Here is a 10,000-nt window from a genome sequence, read left to right as displayed (position 1 = left end):
CCCGTAATCTCATTCAAAAACTGGAACTTTCACATATTCTACATTCACTACACAGGAAGTGAAATACTCAAAGCTGTTTTTGTTTTTGTTTTGATCTCGATGATTACAGCTCACGGAAATCAAAAAATCCAAAATATCAGAGTAAAGAATTTATAATACAGAGATGTGGACCTGAGACGACTCTAATCAGAGAAGTAACTCCAAACACCTGTGAAGGTTTCCTGAGTCTTTAATCTCTCAGTCTGGTTCAGTACACACACACACACACACACACACACACACACACACACACACACACACACACACACACACACACACACACACACACACACACACACACACACACACACACACACACACACACACACACACACACACACACACACAATCACGGGGAAGATGGAAGTAAACGCTGCGTTTCATTTGGAAATCAAGGTTCCGGAGTCTGGAGGACGAGTGGAGAGGAACAGAATCCGAGCTGCTTGAAGTCCAGTGTGAAGTTTCCACAGTCGGTGATGATTTGGGTTGCCATGTCATCTCCCGGTGTCGGTCCAGTGTGTTTCCTCAAGTCGAGAGTCGATGCAGCGTCTACCGGGAGATTTTAGATACTTCATGCTTCATCTGCTGACGAGCTTCATGGAGACGCTGATTTCCTTCTCCAGCAGGACTCTGCACCTCCCACAGTGCCAAAACTTCTAGTAACCGCTTTACTGACCGTGGTGTTACCGTGCTCGATCGTCCAGCCGCCTCGCCTGACCCGAACCCCATAGAGAATCTACGAGAGACACCAGACCCGACAATACAGACGAGCTGAAGACCGCCATCAAAGCGCCCTGGACTTCAGAACACCTCAGCAGCGCCTCAGGCGGATCGCCGCCACGCCACGCCGCACCGACGCAGTCACTCCTGCAGGAGGATTAAAACCCCGACCGAGAATCAGCGCATGAATTAACACCCTGTTCACAAGGTCCACATTTCTGCCTTATAAATCCTTTACTCTGAGATTCTGACACGCTGGATGTGTGATTTCCGTGAGCTGTAAATCGTCATCATCGAGATTAGAACAAACAAAGGCTTTACACACAAAGTGAACTATTTACTGAATCTAGAATATATGAAAAGTTCCACTCTGGAAAAAAATGACAAACAACAACAACCTTTTCCACGATATTGAAATGTTTCGAGATTTCCGCTGTACGGAGTTGTTCCTGTCTTCACTGATCTGCTTCCTGCTTTATGTAAATGTGCATTATTTCCGTCTAGTCGATCACTAGATAACTCGCCGTCTCGGTGTGTCGAGCCTGAGATATATATTCATACACACACACTCTGCCTTTCTTCGAATAAATGAGAGATCTTGGCATTTGAACTCTGCGTGTGTGTGTGTGTGTGTGTGTGTGTGTGTGTGTGTGTGTGTGTGTGTGTGTGTGTGTTGTTTGGAGAACTCTCTCAAGCGCTTGCTGTAGGAAGTGTGTACTCTCTCTCTTCTTAAGAATCGTAACCTGAAGATTCTCAAATCCTGACCGTCAGGGTTTCTCACTCGGTCCTGATATTTAGTCTGGATTATCACACCATGAGCGTTGGAGTCCGTAACACTCCCGGGTATAACATCGGGCTTCGACTAGTTTATGAACGTTCCAGGGCTACACCTTCACTCTGTCATCAAAACTCTTCTCTAATCTGATTGGCTGTGACATGTGACGATTCAGGAACTCTCTCCTGTCATATCCTGCACTGAAACATCATCTGTGTTATAGAGATGTAGAAATATAGAACAGCGTTGTTATTGGTAGGTCAGTGTGAAGGAGACTCGCATCGAGGACGGTGGATTTCAGTCTCTGTCTCAGCTCCAGTTATAAATCTTCTGCACTTCCTGTGTGTTGTAATGCCGTGTGTCATCCTCTTCTCACACACACACACACACACACACACTCTCTGAGAGCGACCGTGTACATAGCGGACACGTTAATGAGACGTGTTCCCGTCCTTCAGCGTGAGACGCAGTGCAGAATATCAATCTTCACTTCCGCCCGTCCGCACTGCTCGCCGATCTGTTCTTCCTCTGTGTGTGTGTGTGTGTGTGTGTGTGTGTGTGTGTGTGTGCGTTAACGTCGCCTTCGCCAGCAGGATTTACTTCCTTAGTGAATATTAACACGGGATCAGTTACAGCATTATCCGCTTGTTTATACAGTTTTGATGTCAGTCCCAATCCTCTACACGACCCGATTATAGACTGGAGTGACGTAGCTGAGGTTGAGGAACTGTCCGAGTCAGAATTCACATGGTTTACACTTCTAAACCCTAATTCTTCCCATTTAGGCCACGCCCATTTTCAAATCCAGGTACAGGTGACGTCATGATGTTACACTTCGGGTCTTAAGAAGTATGTTCACACTGGTTCACTGGCAGAACTCATAGATTTGGTTAAACGGTGGGCGCCAATATTTGTGATGTATGTATAAGACAAAAGGAGATTAAAAGTAAGTCTGTAATTTAGTTGATGCGAAGTCACAATGTGAAAATGTGTTTGTGTTTAATCACGGAGGAGAGAAACGTTAATCACTTAACGGCTGTTACTTTAAAAATCCTTCTTAACGTCGCTGACTTCATAACGCTAAAGACAGCAGGAGATACAGAGAGGGGCATTATGGGTAGGCGTGATGACAGTGAGAGGGGGATTATGGGTAAGCGTGATGACACAGTGAGAGGGGGATTATGGGTAAGCGTGATGACAGTGAGAGGGGGATTATGGGTAAGCGTGATGACAGTGAGAGGGGGATTATGGGTAAGCGTGATGACAGTGACAGGGGGATTATGGGTAAGCGTGATGACAGTGAGAGGGGGATTATGGGTAAGCGTGATGACAGTGAGAGGGGGATTATGGGTAAGCGTGATGACAGTGACAGGGGGATTATGGGTAAGCGTGATGACACAGTGAGAGGGGGATTATGGGTAAGCGTGATGACAGTGAGAGGGGGATTATGGGTAAGCGTGATGACAGTGAGAGGGGGATTATGGGTAAGCGTGATGACAGTGAGAGGGGGATTATGGGTAAGCGTGATGACAGTGAGAGGGGGATTATGGGTAAGCGTGATGACAGTGAGAGGGGGATTATGGGTAAGCGTGATGACAGTGAGAGCGGGATTATGGGTAAGCGTGATGACACAGTGAGAGGGGGATTATGGGTAAGCGTGATGACAGTGAGAGGGGGATTATGGGTAAGCGTGATGACACAGTGAGAGGGGGATTATGGGTAAGCGTGATGACAGTGAGAGGGGGATTATGGGTAAGCGTGATGACAGTGAGAGGGGGATTATGGGTAAGCGTGATGACAGTGATGGGGATTATGGTTAAGCGTGATGACTGAGAGGGGGATTATGGGTAAGCGTGATGACACAGTGAGAGGGGGATTATGGGTAAGCGTGATGACACAGTGAGAGGGGGATTATGGGTAAGCGTGATGACAGTGACAGGGGGATTATGGGTAAGCGTGATGACACAGTGAGGGGGATTATGGGTAAGCGTGATGACACAGTGAGGGGGATTATGGGTAAGCGTGATGACACTGAGAGGGGGATTATGGGTAAGCGTGATGACACAGTGAGAGGGGGATTATGGGTAAGCGTGATGACAGTGACAGGGGGATTATGGGTAAGCGTGATGACACAGTGAGAGGGGGATTATGGGTAAGCGTGATGACAGTGAGAGGGGGATTATGGGTAAGCGTGATGACAGTGAGAGGGGGATTATGGGTAAGCGTGATGACAGTGAGAGGGGGATTATGGGTAAGCGTGATGACACAGTGAGAGGGGGATTATGGGTAAGCGTGATGACAGTGAGAGTGGGATTATGGGTAAGCGTGATGACACAGTGAGAGGGGGATTATGGGTAAGCGTGATGACAGTGAGAGGGGGATTATGGGTAAGCGTGATGACAGTGAGAGGGGGATTATGGGTAAGCGTGATGACAGTGATGGGGATTATGGGTAAGCGTGATGACAGAGGGGGATTATGGGTAAGCGTGATGACTGAGAGGGGGATTATGGGTAAGCGTGATGACACAGTGAGAGGGGGATTATGGGTAAGCGTGATGACACAGTGAGAGGGGGATTATGGGTAAGCGTGATGACACTGAGAGGGGGATTATGGGTAAGCGTGATGATACAGTGAGGGGGATTATGGGTGAGCGTGATGACAGTGAGAGGGGGATTATGGGTAAGCGTGATGACACAGTGAGGGGGATTATGGGTAAGCGTGATGATACAGTGAGGGGGATTATGGGTAAGCATGATGACAGTGACAGGGGGATTATGGGTAAGCGTGATGACTGAGAGGGGGATTATGGGTAAGCGTGATGACACAGAGAGGGGGATTATGGGTAAGCGTGATGACAGTGACAGGGGGATTATGGGTAAGCGTGATGACAGAGGGGGATTATGGGTAAGCGTGATGACTGAGAGGGGGATTATGGGTAAGCGTGATGACACAGTGAGAGGGGGATTATGGGTAAGCGTGATGACACAGTGAGAGGGGGATTATGGGTAAGCGTGATGACAGTGACAGGGGGATTATGGGTAAGCGTGATGACACAGTGAGAGGGGGATTATGGGTAAGCGTGATGACAGTGAGAGGGGGATTATGGGTAAGCGTGATGACAGTGAGAGGGGGATTATGGGTAAGCGTGATGACAGTGAGAGGGGGATTATGGGTAAGCGTGATGACAGTGAGAGGGGGATTATGGGTAAGCGTGATGACAGTGAGAGGGGGATTATGGGTAAGCGTGATGACAGTGAGAGGGGGATTATGGGTAAGCGTGATGACACAGTGAGAGGGGGATTATGGGTAAGCGTGATGACAGTGAGAGGGGGATTATGGGTAAGCGTGATGACACAGTGAGAGGGGGATTATGGGTAAGCGTGATGACAGTGAGAGGGGGATTATGGGTAAGCGTGATGACAGTGAGAGGGGGATTATGGTTAAGCGTGATGACAGTGAGAGGGGGATTATGGGTAAGCGTGATGACAGTGATGGGGATTATGGGTAAGCGTGATGACTGAGAGGGGGATTATGGGTAAGCGTGATGACAGTGAGAGGGGGATTATGGGTAAGCGTGATGACACAGTGAGAGGGGGATTATGGGTAAGCGTGATGACACAGTGAGAGGGGGATTATGGGTAAGCGTGATGACACAGTGAGGGGGATTATGGGTAAGCGTGATGACACTGAGAGGGGGATTATGGGTAAGCGTGATGACACTGAGAGGGGGATTATGGGTAAGCGTGATGACAGTGAGGGGGATTATGGGTAAGCGTGATGACAGTGAGAGGGGGATTATGGGTAAGCGTGATGATACAGTGAGGGGGATTATGGGTAAGCATGATGACAGTGACAGGGGGATTATGGGTAAGCGTGATGACACAGAGAGGGGGATTGTGGGTAAGCGTGATGACAGTGACAGGGGGATTATGGGTAAGCGTGATGACTGAGAGGGGGATTATGGGTAAGCGTGATGACAGTGAGAGGGGGATTATGGGTAAGCGTGATGACAGTGACGGGGATTATGGGTAAGCGTGATGACTGAGAGGGGGATTATGGGTAAGCGTGATGACAGTGAGAGGGGGATTATGGGTAAGCGTGATGACAGTGACGGGGATTATGGGTAAGCGTGATGACTGAGAGGGGGATTATGGGTAAGCGTGATGACACAGTGAGAGGGGGAATATGGATAAGCGTGATACACAGTGAGGGGGCTTATGGGTAGGCATGATGACAGTGAGAGGGGGATTATGGGTAAGCGTGATACACAGTGAGAGGGGGATTATGGGTAAGCGTGATGATACAGTGAGGGGGATTATGGGTAAGCGTGATGACAGTGACAGGGGGATTATGGGTAAGCGTGATACACAGTGAGGGGGATTATGGGTAAGCGTGATGACAGTGACAGGGGGATTATGGGTGATTGTGTTTAACCGCACATCAACGTAAAGGCATGGTTGCGAGAATAAAGAATAGCAAAGCCGGGTTGGTTTTATAAATCTGAACACGTTTGTGCTTCTTAAACTCATCATTTAAAAATCATTTTCTAATCATTTTGTCTGCGGCGATTCTGAAGTTCCTGGGTTCTTCGTAAACGTCGCTGTGGTGGAAATGAGTTTTGTGAAAGCGTGTATGAGACGCTGCGTATGTTTAAACCTTCGTCTTGGTCTAATTCTGTCAAACCTGCTCTTTTATTTGTTTATTTACTTATTTACTTATTTATTTCTTTATTTTTATATTTTATTCACTCACCACAAAGACGTCATCGGGGTTTTACAGTTTTTAAAAAGCTGATTTGGCCGAGCGTCAACACAAACACCCGTTAGCCCTGTGAACATATAAAACAAGCGTGTGTGTGAGCGAGAGAGAGACAATAAAACACACTGCTGTGTATAAAACTGTAATAAACATTGTAATAGAAATGACAGATTCTCTCCTCCGCCTTCAACCTTTCATCTGCCAAACGTTTATTATTAATTCCTGCGACCTTTTCTTTCCAGACAGTAATAACTCTCGCAGGTTTCGCTTGCCTTTATTGTGAATATGGACTTATCGTTATGGTCTGAATCCCTCGTTTTCTTCTCCCTTCGTTAGTGGTTTAATGTTGTTCTTTCTCGGGCGGGTTTTATTGTAGTTTTTAGGTTTAATAAACCGATATATTCGAATAAACCACGCTTCGCTGATCACAAACATCACGTTAAACCTCTGCTCTGATCATTAGGGTTTGTTTTTCCAGAAAAAAATAATAACCCCCCCCACACACACACACACACACACACACACACACACACACACACACACGCACGGAGTTTGAGTTTGTTAAACTCTTTGAGCCGAACAGAATGGGTGCAGTGTCTGAAGGTCTGAATGCACGAACAGGAACTGGTTTCATCCCCGCGGTTATTAAACAGCTTTGTAAACAGTGTTGAGATTGTGAACTGTGAGTGCAGTCGTGTTCACAGAGCGGTCTAACGCACCATTAATACGCAGGTGATGCGTTAATACCACACGGAAATAACGTGTCGATCACGCGACACTTTTCACATTCCGTAGTCGCCGTCTGATCTACGTAGCGGAAAGGGGCGGAGCCACCAGAGCAACGCTGCGAACTTTGTCGCAACATTTAGTAATTTTTTATTTATTTAAAAAAGAGCCTAGCAACAGCTCTAGTGACATTTGCACAATCTCTGATTACCAGTCTTCAAAAAGACCAATCACTGATCACTATTGTCCCTAACGACCAATCACTGATCACTATTGTTCCTAACGACCAATCACTGATCACTATTGTCCCTAACGACCAATCACTGATCACTATTGATCCTAACGACCAATCACTGATCACTATTGTTCCTAACGACCAATATTGTTCCTAACGACCAATATTGTCCCTAATGACCAATCACTGATCACTATTGTCCCTAACGACCAATCACTGATCACTATTGTCCCTAACGACCAATCACTGATCACTATTGTCCCTAACGACCAATCACTGATCACTATTGTCCCTAACGACCAATCACTGATCACTATTGTCCCTAACGACCAATCACTGATCACTATTGTTCCTAACGACCAATCACTGATCACTATCGTCCCTAACGACCAGTTAGTCACCATTGTTTTTTCTATTTTTATTTAATGGTAATGTTTATGGTAATAGAAGTGACGTGTTCCAGCTGTATTGTCACATGTAGGCTATGTTATGTTAGCTTTCTAGTTAGCACAGCTAATTAGTTATAGAGCACACCCATTAACCTGTCGCTAATATTTAAATGATTTAACCCCGAGCTCTTTAGGAGTAAGCTGAAAATGACCGAGGCTTTCAGAAGATCATACGATCATCATCATCATCATTAAAAGAGCTTTATAAAGTTCGTAACAACACACTCGCGCTCACGTTCGGCTTTATTTCAATTCAAACCGCAAACCCGACAGCGTGAAGTCTGCGGTGAGGATTATCCCCACCTTCTCCTAGTCCCGAAAACCAAAAGTTAACTCCCAACAGCTGTTTGAAAGTGACTTTGAACTTTGAAAGGAAGACAGATGTCTCGTTTTTCTCCTCCTCTTCCTCCTTGTGGCGTTCCATATCTCTCCATCGCAGACGTTTGTCCCCGTTATCGTCGTTGTTTACAAGCTGGACCGTTTAACAGCTCCATAAAAGTGTCTGTGCCGTAAGAGCCATCATCGTCCCTGAAAAAGAGTGAGAGAGAGAGAGAGAGAGAGAGCGCTAAATAAGAGAAGAGACGGATGAACAGGGAGCTATAGGAAAGAAAAAGACGAGAGGAATCTGAAACAATGAGAGAGATGTAATGACTGAAAGAAATAACGTGTGAAATAAACGGAGCCATGTTTACATTCAAATCCTCCCCGAGGAATAAGATTAGAAATAAAAACTGGGCCGAAAGAAAGAAAAAAAGACATTAAATAAAGCAAAGAAGTGAAAATAAAAGAAAGAAGTAGAAGAAAACATCAAAGGCCAGGACTGACGGCGCGAGAATGAACGATCCCAATCTACGGAAAGGGTTCGAGAGGATAATCAGACGTCGAGATTAATCTGATGATAGAGATTGGAACGTTGATTTCTCTTAGAATCATTCACTACTGCCGTCAGATAAAGTCAAAATATTTAAAGTTGACAGATTGTTCTTTACATGTTGATGTATCGCAGACAGGAACGACAGGAACGCGTGAGGATCCTTCTGCCACGCCGTCGGACCAGACGTGGGTCTTCCCCTGATTTATAAGAATAAATAAATAATGCGCTCATTCACTGCCTGTTCACGCCCGGACGTTAACCAGAGCGTTAACCGCCAAGCCACCCCTGCCACCCAGTGCAGATTCACTCCCTGACAGTAGATGGCGCTTATTGAAAAGCAGAAATACCCCGGTACACAAGGTGGCACTACACATCTTCCCGTTTCTGACCGCCGCTCGTCTCTGAGAAGAAGGAATCCAAACAGTGGCTGAAATCAAAATCACACACAGCTCTTAGTATGCGATCCGAGTAGCCGATGTGCTCGCATGTGATGCAGAGTTCAGACGGTTATCTGCAGACGTTCGAACAAACACGGTCTCTACATAAGCACGCACACCTACTGTACACTCTGTCAGTCAGCACATTATCGTTGAGCAGAGGTGTGAAAGAGACGAAAGAAACAGAAATGATGCTGTTTAGTGAATAAAACAACACTGAACCGGATCGCTCGGGCTCGTAACTCACACATGCGTCTTGAACTCTGTGTCATCTTTCAAAGACTCCTTGTTTATGTGTTTAGCCAGACGGATTCCTAATCCGCTTAATTACGGGTTATATTTAGCTTGTGCGTGACCTCGTCCCCGTTTCTGCAGAACCTTCTGTGCGAGTCAGGGAATAAGGAAGCTTCAGGAGGCTGCTCCGAGTCATACACGGTTTCACATCTCGCTACGGACGCAGAACAATTCCTCACCGATGAGCTAGCTAATCACCCGGTTAACCGATGAGCTGGCTAATCACCCGGGCTAACCGATGAGCTAGCTAATCACCCGGCTAACTGATGAGCTAGCTAATCACCCGGCTAACCTATGAGCTAGCTAATCACCCGGGCTAACCGATGAGCTGGCTAATCACCCGGCTAACCGATGAGCTAGCTAATCACCCGGCTAACCGATGAGCTAGCTAATCACCCGGCTAACCGATGAGCTAGCTAATCACCCGGGCTAACTGATGAGCTGGCTAATCACCCGGGCTAACTGATGAGCTAGCTAATCACCCGGGCTAACTGATGAGCTAGCTAATCACCCGGCTAACCGATGAGCTAGCTAATCACCCGGGCTAACTGATGAGCTAGCTAATCACCCGGCTAACCGATGAGCTAGCTAATCACCCGGGCTAACTGATGAGCTAGCTAATCACCCGGCTAACCTATGAGCTGGCTAATCACCCGGCTAACTGATGAGCTAGCTAATCACCCGGCTAACCT

Source organism: Ictalurus punctatus, chromosome 9 (assembly GCF_001660625.3).
Source record: "Ictalurus punctatus breed USDA103 chromosome 9, Coco_2.0, whole genome shotgun sequence".
NCBI lineage: Eukaryota > Metazoa > Chordata > Actinopteri > Siluriformes > Ictaluridae > Ictalurus > Ictalurus punctatus.
Note: the sequence above shows the minus strand (reverse complement) of the source record.